The sequence below is a fragment of the Dipteris shenzhenensis genome, chromosome 1, assembly GCF_047967505.1.
Source record: "Dipteris shenzhenensis isolate YYH24624 ecotype China chromosome 1, Dip_SZ_1.0, whole genome shotgun sequence".
NCBI lineage: Eukaryota > Viridiplantae > Streptophyta > Polypodiopsida > Gleicheniales > Dipteridaceae > Dipteris > Dipteris shenzhenensis.
This window is the reverse complement of record NC_141596.1, coordinates 33,907,595-33,919,219: the sequence shown is the minus strand read 5'-3', so window position 1 is coordinate 33,919,219 and position 11,625 is coordinate 33,907,595.

Here is an 11,625-nt window from a genome sequence, read left to right as displayed (position 1 = left end):
CCCTCCCCCCGTTCACAACAAACACCCCCTCCAATGCCTCTGTCACCGCTGTCCGCCACCTCCACACAAAAAAACAAAGCTAACCTAACCCTATTTAGGTTAGTTTTAACCTAGGCTAGGCTAGATTTAACCTAAGTTAGTTAGGTTAACTCTAGGTTAGTTAGTTATAGTTAGGTTAGTTTAACTGATACTTAGACTAACTGGATAGTTAAGTTAGTTTGATTCAACTAATTGTGGTTAGTTTAGCTCACTATAATCAGTTTGAACCCTAGTTAGGTTAGGTTAGACTAATTGTTAGACATCTAACTAGACAATTAGTTTAGTTAGATTAACTAGGCCAATTAGGTCAACTGAGCTAGGTCAGATACTAATTGTTAGACATCTAACTAGACAATTAGTTTAGTTAGATTAACTAAGCCAATTAGGTCAACTGAGCTAGGTTAGATACTACCTCTCAATTAGACTTAAAGTCCATTCATACCAAACCTTAAGACCAAGACCCCCCTGCCAAAAAAAGATCCATTTTCCCTATTCTTTAACCCCTCGTAACTCATCCGTTTGAGATCCAAATTGGACCGTGTTTGAACCACAATTTCACACACGGAAACATCACATTATGAGGCATTTTTATAACCCATTTCACCCCATTTTGGCATCCCTAGCACTCGCTAATTTGCACCCTCGTGTGGGCCTCATTTTGCACTAATTCGCTCATATCTATATGTCATGACCTCTGATTGACAATCCATTTGCACCGGCACATTTCCTTACACGTGTGGGACAATCCTAGGCACATTATTAACATGACGGTTCCTACAATACTAACACCGCTAACCCTCCTAACACAACTACAACACCTGCACTTGCAAAAGAGACACCCTTTGTAACTCTCCCCAATCTGCATGTAGCTACACTCTAGCCAATGCCTCTGACTCCAACGCTTTCCAAATCCACATATAACTCCGCTACAACCACCGCCTCCAATAGTCCTCTACCCCAATTCCCCCCCCTGAAATTCAAGAAATCCCTTTGACTCCTCCATGTCACAACATGGCCGAACACCATCGTCGCGATGACGTTGATGGGGATATTGAACTCGACATGGAGGGTAACAATATCATTAATCATAGACCCATGCCCCGATGCAAAGTACCTCACGGCCTACAATTTGTGCCTAGAGCATACGTTACCCCACAGTTCCCAACGTAAGAAGTTTTGGAAGTATAAGCCACATGTGCGGATGAAGCTCGATAAACAGCCTTCAGAAAAAGAAAGTCAAAAAGAGCCTAACAAATTGGTTAATGAAACTATGCCACCCAGTACACATGGCACATGTCAAGCTAGTTCAACACCATCAGAGGCTGATCTTTGAGAAGTGCCAAATTACACAAGTGGTAGTGTCCCCATAGCAATGCCAAGACCACTAAGAGAATTTGAAGTTCAAGAAACCAACCGCATTGGAGAAACTCCAGTGACCAGTCTATGAGGGTTTAGCAAAAGCATGCACAATAAACCTCGCCCTTGAAGGGGAGGAAGAAAAACTAGTTTTCATTGGGAAACAGCTTCGACAGGAAGATGAAACCAAACTCAAAGCACTCCTAATGGAATACTGTGACTGCCTAACATGGTCATACAAAGAGATGAAAGAATTTTACCAGACGTGGCAGTACACACGATACCTATAAGGGAAGGTGCCCACTCTAAGGTATGTGGACTTTATTGCACAAATCCTAAGTATGGCACCATGGTTTATGTGACGAGGTGGAAAAACTCCTAGATGCCAAATTCATCTATGAGATAGAGCACACTGATTGGCTTTAACCCATCTTCATTATGCCTAAATGCAATAAGAAGCTCAAAATATGCATAAACTTAAACAATGTGAATGCCGCCACAAATAGGGATCACTATCCCCGACCTTTAACAAAAATAGTGTTGGAAAAGGTGGCAGGTTTTAAAATATATAGCTTCTTGGATGGCTTCAGTTGCTATGACCAAGTGCAAATTGCTCCTAAATACCAATTAAAAATAGCATTTGCTACAAAATGGGGTATTTTTGCATATAGAGTCGTGCCATTCAACCTTTGTTATGCCCCTGCCCCATTCCAATGAGTCCTGTTCATAGCTTTCAAGTCATTTCTAAATAAGATTTTACAGGTGTTCTTGGATGACTAACATAGTTCTTCAACCTCCTCCATGTGATGGTCACCCACGGAGTTGTTTTGGGACACATCATTTCTCAACATGCGATTAGTACTGACATGGACAAAATAAAAAACATCATGGAATTGCCTCCTCCTACAAATTCCAAAGGTGTACAGGTTTTTATGGGACATGCCGACTACTATAGAATATTTATATTATGGTATGCCATGATAGCCAGACCACTTTACAAATTATTTATGGAATTCTTATGGAGTGTGACCAAGCCTTTGAGCTTTTAAAGTGGCACCTAATCACAACTCCCATCCTTATATCTCCCAATTGGGATATTGATTTTCATGTTCATACTAATGGATCCAAGTATGCAATTGGGAGTGTGCTTTGTCAACTTGGTGAGCATAAGAAAGACTACCCATTCTACTTTGCCAATTGACAACTCAATGATGCAAAGATCAACTATACCACCACAAAGACAGAAGCCCTAGCAATTGTGTATAGTGTTAAGAAATTTCGACATTATCTACTAGAAAATGATTTTGTCTTCTACACTGACCATCAAGCATTGCTTTATCTTATGAACCGTCTGTGTACAATAGGAAGAATAATTAGATGGCTCCTCTTGCTTCAAGAATTCAACTTCAAAATAGTGGTTCGCAAAGGTGCCCAACACTACATTGCCGATCACATGTCTCGTGTTAAGTTGGGAGAGCGCATACAAGCTTTGGGATACTGCTACTAGGGTGGACGTGAAGCCGGTTGCGAGACCTAATTTAGCTAATGCAAGACAATAGATAGTACCAACTACAAATCAGATTCTCACGTGGACAACAAGAAATGCAGGTGCATTGTGTCCTATTGTCTGCAGTGTCAGTGATTCTGTCATGGCGTTAATTCAACATGTCACCACAACAGAGGAGGCATGGACGGTCTTGAAAAATCAGTACGAGACCACGAATCACACGCGGATTCAGAATCTGGAGACTCAACTCATGAACAAGAAACTGTTTAAGTCTAAAACGGCAGAGAAGTTCATGACCAAGGTGAAGAATCTGCGCAATCAGATGACTGTGATTAGCATCACCATAACCAGTGAGAATCTAGTACGAAGGTGCATACGGATTCTCCCACCAAAGTACGATGGTCTTGTTACGGCACTGAATACACAGAATAGAAATACACCCCTCAACTTTGAGGATTTCAACACGATGCTTCTGGAGGAGGAAATGTGTCAAAAGATGAGGACTGGAGAAGATTCGGCTTTCTCGGCTGGATCAAAGAAAGGTAAGGGTAAGGACTCTGGTAACCCATATTCTTCTGATGATAAAAAGAGAAAGAAGAAGATCAAGTGCTTCTATTGCAAGAAGGTAGGGCAAGCGCAGAATGAGTGCTGGAAGAAGATTGCAGATGAGAAGAAGGGAGTAAAGAAAGAGTCCAACAACAGCGCACAGGCAGTACCAGTAGAGCTATTTGTAGCAATTGAGGAGAATTGCACGGAGGCAATTCATGTACCTGGAGATGAACGTTGGATTATTGACAGTGGTGCATCGCGCCACATGACAAGTCGAAAGGATTCATATACCTCTCTACATCCTATAGGGAATGACATCCTGGTAGCAGTCGGCAATGATGCAAAATGTCCAGAAAAAGGAAAAGATATGATTGCTCTCAAGTCAAATGGAGTTGTAAAACAGTTGTCCGATGTTCTTTATGTGCCAGATATCAAGAGGAACTTGTTGTCCATTTCTGCGATCACGGATTGGGACCTCAAAGTTCACTTCGATAAGAATGGTGCATAGATTTTGGATCTTCAAGGGAAGGTCATTGGTAAAGGTACACAGCACAACAACATCTACAAACTCTTAGCTTTCTGTGCTCGAGCCAATGTGAGCAACACTAAGCTATGGCATGAGAGGTTTGGTCATCTCAACCTTAGTTCTTTAAAGGAGATGCATAAAAGTGGAATGATTGTAGACCTACCAAAAATTACAGATCTGCCCGATGTATCTAAAGATTGCATGATGGGCAAGCAGCATCGGCAGCCCTTTCCTAAAGAGGCCAGTAGGGCAAAGGCTCCTCTAGAGCTCGTTCACATGGACCTTTGCAGAAAGATGGAGACAGAAGCTTTGGGTAGTTCCTACTACTTCATGATGTTGATCGACGACTACAGTAGAAGGATATGGATATACTTCCTGAAGACTAAAGATGAGGCTTTTAGTAAGTTCAAAGAATGGCATATAATGGTCGAGAAAGAAATAGGGAGGAAGGTGAAGAAGTTGAGATCAGATAGAGGTGGTGAGTTCACATCAAGTGAATTCGAAAGTTACTACAAAAGTCACGGGATCAAGAGGCAGAAACCCCTGCCACATACATCACAGCAAAATGGAGTAGCAGAGCACAAGATGCACGTCATCTGCAAAATGGGCAGGAGTATGATGGAAGGGAAAGATTTGCCAAAGTCTTTCTGGGCTGAAGCATGTAACACGGTATTTTACATTCTGAATTGTAGCTACACGAAGGCTATGAATAGGATGACTCCACTATAAGCCTTTTCTAGTAAGAAACCTTCTGCTGCACATTTCAGAGTTTTTGGATGTGATTTTTTTGTGCATGTCCCTGATGCTAATAGGACCAAATGGGAATCGAAGAGCCAAAAGTGTATTTTATTGGGCTACGGTGAAGAGGCGAAGGGTTACCGTCTCTATAATCCTGTTACCAAGAAGGTAATAGTAAGTCACGATGTGGTCTTTTCAAAATAGCCACATCAATTGGAGGAGGATGCTTCCTTCCTAGACAACCAGGACTAGGATATCCATCCAGTACAACCACCAACAGCAGACCGAACTCCCCCAACGGTGCTTGGGAGGATTCAAGATAAAGAAGAGGAAGAACAGCCTGCAGAACCACAATGGCAATGGCCATTCCCGAAGTGGGTAAAGTAGCCTTTGGACGATAGAGAACCTCCAGCCATTAACCATCCGAACACTGCCAGTCCAAGAGATTAGAGGAGCAAAGAAGGGTGCATGAACACTTGGTCAACTACGCTTTGATGACAGAGGTGATCTGTGTTGAAGAACCCAAGTGTCTTGAAGAAGCACGGGGTGATAATAGGTGGATGGAGGCTATGCAGTCGGAATATGGCTCCATAATGAAGAACAACACTTGGGACCTTGTGGATCGACCACCAAAATGCAAGGTAATCGGCACCAAGTGGGTGTATAAGACCAAGTACAAGTCCGATGACACGTTCGACGGCACATTGGATATATACAAGGCTCGGCTCATGGCAAAGGGATTTGCACAGGTACATGGTTTTGATTATCAAGATACTTTTGTTCCCACAGCTCGACACAATTCGCAGTATTTTGGCTTTAGCAGCACAGGAAAGTTGGCGCGTGTTTCGGATGGATGTAAAATTTGCCTTTCTAAATGGCGATCTCAAGGAGGAGGTATACGTGGAACAACCACCAGGTTTTGTGATCCCCGGTTCAGAAGGTAAAGTTTGTAAACTGAAGAAGGCACTTTACAAGCTGAAACAAGCTCCACGAGCATGGTACCAGCAGATTGATGCCTACTTTCTGCAAAACAGGTTTAGGAGGAGCCCATCTGATGCAAATTTGTATATCTACAGAGAAGGAGGCAGGTGTATGATCGTGGTCCTTTATGTGGATGACCTTGTCATAACAGGGAACCATGAAGAGAAGATCTCGCAGACAAAGCAGTTGCTAGGAAGAGAGTTTGAAATGATAGTCGGACTGATGCATTTCTATTTGGGGATTGAAGTTTGGCAAGAGCCAAAACAAATCTTCATTTCATAGCTGAAGTATGTTGGAGAGATACTGAAGGCATTTGGCATGGCTGAGTGCAAGACAGTTGGCACTCCTATGGAGGTTGACGTGAAGCTCTCAAATGAGGATTCATTACCACTGGTGGACGAAGTGAAGTACAGAAGGCTTGTGGGTAGTTTTATTTACTTGTGCAAAACACGGCCGAACATCAGTTTTGCAACTGGTATACTAAGCAGGTTTTCCAATAAGCCCCGAGAGAGCCATTAGAAGGCAGGGATGTGGGTGCTGAAATACATCAAAGGCACACTTAATTATGGCATCAACTATACCAAGGGCAACATCTTGACGGATTCTGTGAATCAGATTGGGCAGGAGACGTGGACAGTAGGAGATCAGTGATAGGTTACTGTTTCTCACTTGGATCTGGAGTTGTGTCATGGGTTAGCAAGAAGCAACCTACAGTTGCTCTTTCTTCTACCGAGCCTAAGTACAAATCATCATGTTTTGCTTCTTGTGAGGCAGTGTGGTTAAGGAGGATTTTAGGGGACATGGGTGCAGTGCAGAACAAGCCTAGGTAGTTATCATGTGACAATCAGAGTTGCATGGCAATTGCCAAGAACCCAGTGTACCACGCTCACACAAAACACATTGAGATTCAATATCACTTTGTACGCGAGCTCATCATGGATGGAGAGGTAGACTTGGTGTACTGTCCGACTACGAAGAATGCTGCAGACATCTTCATGAAGGCTATTGGAAGAGACTTGCTGGAGAGGCATCTTCATCAACTTGGCATTGGGCCGAAAAAGTAGTTCACTTACGGGTGGACATTGAGGGGGGGTGTTAGATATCAATGCTCCACTCTCGTGTAACTATGCAGGAACCAAATAACTCTAATGTAAGCCCCCCATATGAGGAGAAGGCATTTGAGTAGCTCGGTTATCCGGTAGGTCCTGGCTTGGACACCAGATGGGGGCCATGTGTGGCCTGATGGTTGGACAACTTCAGATATACTTGGCACACTGCCAACTAGGCTACATGCAAGTGCAAGAAGGCATCCCATGACTGACCACACTGAGGGTAGACGGAGCATTTCCCGAGGTAGCCCACTCTTGGGCTACTGGCCCCTGTTTGGGACCCCAGATGATCTCGGATGGCTCTAGGCCGAACGGAGACCATAGGTTAGTTGTTCTCTTCTGCGCCATGGTTCTAACGTGTGGTCAGTGGCCTATTTCGGCACCGACCTCTAGTCGGCTAGGACCGACCTCCCAATTGGGTCTAACTGACTACGACTGGTGGCTATATAAGAGCAAGCCTGTGAAGCCCATTATCATCACTGGCTACAACAACCCTGATTCCTTCGCATCCAGTGTCCTCTACTGTTTCCAGCACCCCATCGAAGCTTCTCACACAGCAGCGCACAGCTGGGAGGCAGTGCCATCTATTGTATCAGTTTTACAATAATCAAATTTTTGATTCTCCATACTATCTGCTTCTCTCTCTTGCATACAGATCCTGTTATCTGTTGAGCACAGACGTTGTATTGTTTTCTTACAGGAAGGTGACTTGGTCTTGTTATACAATGCCAAAGTACACAAGGGGAAACTGAAATATCTAGGTCGACCCTACCGAGTAAGAAAGATGAATCCCATAGGAGATATGTTGCTAGAAACATTGGATGGAGTCCAATTCAACACAACAATAAACAGGAGCCGACTAAAGTGCTACCACTTCAACGTGCAAGCCATCCTCGACAAAAACAAAGATTTGGAAAACCCAAATCTTCCTTAGTTAGGATTAGATTGTATCACAAGCACTCACTTGCATATGTACGTCTTCGCACATATAGGTAGCATCAATTGATTTCAACCTAGGGCTTAGAAGTGATGCCTGAGTTCTAGCTGCTCTATGAAATCCCAACAACAACAAAAAGCATATAATTAGTCCCTACCTATCTACTAGGTCACATGCACTCACATGCTTTCACTTAGACACATAGACGATTGCATGAATAATGGTGCCACACACTTTCATTCCACACTCTCAAAGCATGTATAAAAATAAGATCTCTCACAAACACACACAAAGGTCATACCTGCATGCCAACTAATCTAATGATCAATGGTACACCACATGCACATGGATGTAGGTTCAGAAAAAATGCTGCCACTAAAGAGGATGCGCCGAAAGAGCCCACTGCCTCAACCACGAGACCCCCTCCAAAGTTTGCAACCATCTACATCCTCTCAACCACGGTGACCTCATGCATTTGTGGTCTAGAACAATAGCTCTGAGGAGGATTCAGTGCATGACCAAGAGGAACAAATGCCACCCCAGTCACCACCGGCCTACACAACCATTGACAGGGCCTAGTCATTGGAACTTGTGTGGCTACCTACATGACTTATGCTCTTTCCAAGGCAACAACATATTACTTAGAGCAAAGGGGTCTAGGCACTTTGTATGAGAGCCTAAAATCCTTGGAGGATAGTTCTACAATGACCACATACATCAGGGGCTTTCTCCATTCTTACCACTCCAACAATGCACAAGTTGGCAAGTATGGTACCATCACTGTACATCAAAGCCCACTCAACATTATCCGTGATAGTACAGTCATTCAAAGGGCCTTCTCACTCCCAACACAAGCTGCTATATAGCCTACACGTCCTGTCGATGCTAAATTTCTTGAAGTATGGCCTCTCCTTGCCAAGGGCACATTGTTCCATAGGGATGGCATATTACTTCGCACCATCCTTAACCCTCACCTCAAGGAAGCAGCACAATTCCTATCCACAATCCTAGGGGTTGACTACGGTAAGAATAGATCCCTTCCACTCCACACATTTGTTTTGCTAAGTAGGAAACTAAAGCAAGATTGGATCCAGCACTTCGTTAATTTCTTCACAAAAAAACTAGATGGTTCATCAAGCCAAAAATGTAAAATTATTGGCTATAATCATCAAAAAAGATCTATAGGAACCAGAAATGACTCTACCCTAGTCACCAAAATCAATTGAGGAGTTGGACATTCCCTTCTCACCAGTATGGGAGCCATCACCAACTTTTCCTGCTATCACATTGGCAAATGCAGATACCTCAAAAGAAATGCCTATTCTGGAGGTCGAAATTGAGGAATTGCCCCACGAGATGCTATAGCTCGGTGCACAACTGCAACTAATATATCTCCAACAATAGCATCAACCATAGCTTGAGGCAAGATTAGCACCAGAGCCTGAGGCAAGATCGACACCAGAGCCTGAGGCTACATCAGCACCAACACTGCGATGCCATGCCAATCCATGAGCCACAAGGGGAGCTAGTGCCATATCAATAGTATGACTATTGTACCCAAGTGAATGAAATACCATTGGAACAACCCCCCACAAGTACTAGAGAATCATCAGGATGGCTACATGGGCACCACTTGTATCAGCAATATCACCAATCCTCATCACCGTGTGTCATTCTCCAACATCAAGCTAGCCAAATGATCCAAATGTCTGAACTATTCACTAGCTTGGCCAAGGAAGAATATGCAAGAGAATTGGACAGACAAACTACAATAGAAATCGAAGACCAATTCCAGGCAATCGCCATAGAGGTCAAGGCACTTCAGGCACAAATAGATGAGAAGGAGGTAGAAGAAGTGCACATGAACAAGCTCTCCAAGCTCAAGAGAAGGCAATGAGGGATGTAACCTCCATCCACCAAAGCCAAACATAGCTGACAGCAGTAGTACAAGCAATGGCAATCCTACAAACCTACTATAACTCCTTGACCTCCACACATGCTTAGCAGACGGAGGCAATGGCACAAGCTTGACTCACTCTAATTCACAAAGAAGAAGAGCTCCAGGATTTCAAAGACAAGCTTGAAGACATGAAATAGTCTTTGGCAGTACGTGCCTTCAGCATTGACGAGCTTACAAGGGAATGTAGAATCTTAAAGGACCAACTTGCTACCACTAAAGAGGCCAGCACTTCACAAGCACAAGTCTTGGACCAATGGTCCAATACCACTAAAGACATTCCTCAATAGGTGAAGGTCACCTTGCAAATGAGAAAGCTTAAGGAGGCATATACGTCCATCTACCATAAATACAAAGAAAAAATGGATGAGATGCAATCCCAAAAGATAATCCTCTCCAAGCTTGAACTCCAATTGCTAGTGCACAACAACAAGGAAATGGATGACAATACCAATGAGGCCCCACTACAATGCACAATGGTGGTGTACCAAGAGCTTGTGGCTGCTCTACAAGCAGAAGATCACCTCAATGCACGAGTGCTTATAAAATGGAAGCAACTCCAAATCAGGATCATCGTTCCATAGGGACCAAAACTATATGCATAAGTTGCCAAGACTTGTCCGAAGATGAGAAAAATATATTATGCCTATCTACACATGTTGGGTATATAGCACTCAGGACGGATGCTTTCATTGCATATGTATGCCTCATGGGTAGTCCTCCCCTCAGTGTTATTGCTGGTTTATTGCCATTGCTCTACAAAGCCATCACTATTATTTGCAGGGCCTGACATAACTGACATCCCACCCATGTAGCTAATGATCCCATTGCACCAGCAAAAAGAAGTGTCAGAAGATGACAGGGCATATCTCACATCCAACTTCCCATATCTAACCACTCTCTCTGCCAACCTCATAACCTCACTTACCCTTGCTGCTACCACCCTCTTAACCTTCCCTGAGCTTCATCCTGCCATCTATTCCCTCCATCGTTTCTTTGCTCATGCCTCTCACCATTTTCAACTAACCCAATAGTCACAAACTTATGAGCTCCTCACACCTAGCTTCTTCCCTTCCCTTGCTAATTCTACTCTCGAGAATTACCAAGCTGCTCAAACCATTTGCCCAGTTCCTCCCCCCCTCCCCTTTGCTCCCCCTTCCACAACTAATACTCTTCCATATTTATCCCCCATGTCCCCAGATTCTCTCCCTGCCCCTTCATCACCTCCGACACTACTTGTGCTACAATCAACAGAAAATGACACACTATTTAATTTTGAATATCAGGATCTGGATAATCCAAGTCATACTCCCATGCCCAGTTCCAATGATGGGTATGATTTTGATGAGATACCACTTCCCAGAAACCCCATCAAGGAATTTTGAAGCAAATATCCTGATATGAAAACTCGAGGTGGATGGACCCGACAACCTCCCTACCAATCTTCGTTAGTGTCAAATTAGTGAAGATTGGATAAGCAAGTTGGATGCACAACCTGATTGTGCTGCTATCCTAAGCTCTTTGATGTAATATTCTTGAAAGATTACTTACATGCACCTCCATGTCTCAGAATCCATCCCAAGTTCTATGTAATTCCACGACGTTAAAGATGTGAAGCCAACATACACACTTTGGATGAAGATCGCACCATTAATTGGCCAATGATCAAACCATAGTCTGGTGTAGAATGGAATATCCAAGGCACAATGATCCAAGCACTTTAGCACCATGAGCAAATAATGTGTGGCAACATTGATTGCTTCCTTTGCCTAAGTGCTATCTTCTGCAAAACATTGGAATACATTCTAGAGGTCCCATGTCACCATTTGCCTCCACTCATTTTCAATCCCAATGAATGGGTCGATGCTCAGATTACAAGCCGACTCTATCAAAGAGTCTTCTTAGAAGCATGCCACGTATCTCTAT